The sequence below is a fragment of the Trachymyrmex cornetzi genome, unplaced genomic scaffold (genome assembly GCF_001594075.2).
Source record: "Trachymyrmex cornetzi isolate Tcor2-1 unplaced genomic scaffold, Tcor1.1 scaffold272, whole genome shotgun sequence".
In the NCBI taxonomy this organism is placed as follows: Eukaryota; Metazoa; Arthropoda; class Insecta; order Hymenoptera; family Formicidae; genus Trachymyrmex; species Trachymyrmex cornetzi.
The window spans coordinates 343,864-344,848 of NW_017297394.1; positions in this window are offsets into that span (position 1 = coordinate 343,864).

A 985-nucleotide genomic window follows, 5' to 3' on the forward strand; every position below is an offset into this window, starting at 1 on the left:
ACGACTGTCATATTTTCAGGGTAAATTTTAAAAGAAAATTCTCTCCGTGTATAAATATGAAACTTTTATATATAATTCAAGTAGATATGTAAACTTTATTGTACAAATAATATGTAAACTTCATTGTTGTGTTTCAAATGTTATCCGTCGGGAATATTAAACAGAAGAGAAATTATTTTTTTTTAGAAAAATAACCGTGTAATCTCAAGGAGACACTCTTTTTTATAATTTCTCCTGTAAGAAATATTTACTTTTTTAATATTAAAATTAAGAATAATTTTCTATTTATTATATAAATATAGTTTATGTTTTAATTACATCAGCAAAAGTTGCGATTGCAATAATCTCCAGTGATAACCTCTCGATAACGTTACTCTATCGCGCTATTATCAGAGTTATACCCAGAGCATTTTAATGCGGTAATCCGTTTCAGTTACTCATATATGCCTTTTTGCCAACTTTTTTACACTAATAAATTAATTAATATAGGTATTCGTAAATTTCTACATAAGCGTTTGTTGTATTTTCAGAAATGGGAGAAAAAGTTAAGAAACAATTCGAGTCACAAAGCTCAAGTCATTAAACGATTTTTTTAACGTAGAATAATTAAATACATTATTCTTAAGCATGAGGCGTCAAATGGCCTGCGGCTCGATGCGATTGACTCCTTCTGTAAAGATGGAATCACACGATGCTCGAATTCATTTCTTGAATGATAACACGCATAGAGTCATGCCTGCTTCGGCTGCGTTCGGGAACGTCGTTCGGATGCCACCGATGCCTCAGATTCATCATTTGTTCTTGTTTAACATTTAGTGTTAAACAAAAACAGATGATGAATCCGAGGCATAGGAGGCATCCAAGTGACGTTTCCGAACGTAGCCTTTGATGTATGCTAGAATATGTTGATGTATTAAGCGCTGTATGCTACATATACATGATTTTTATATTTATGGATTACTTCATAGCTTATTTCCTTGCATGC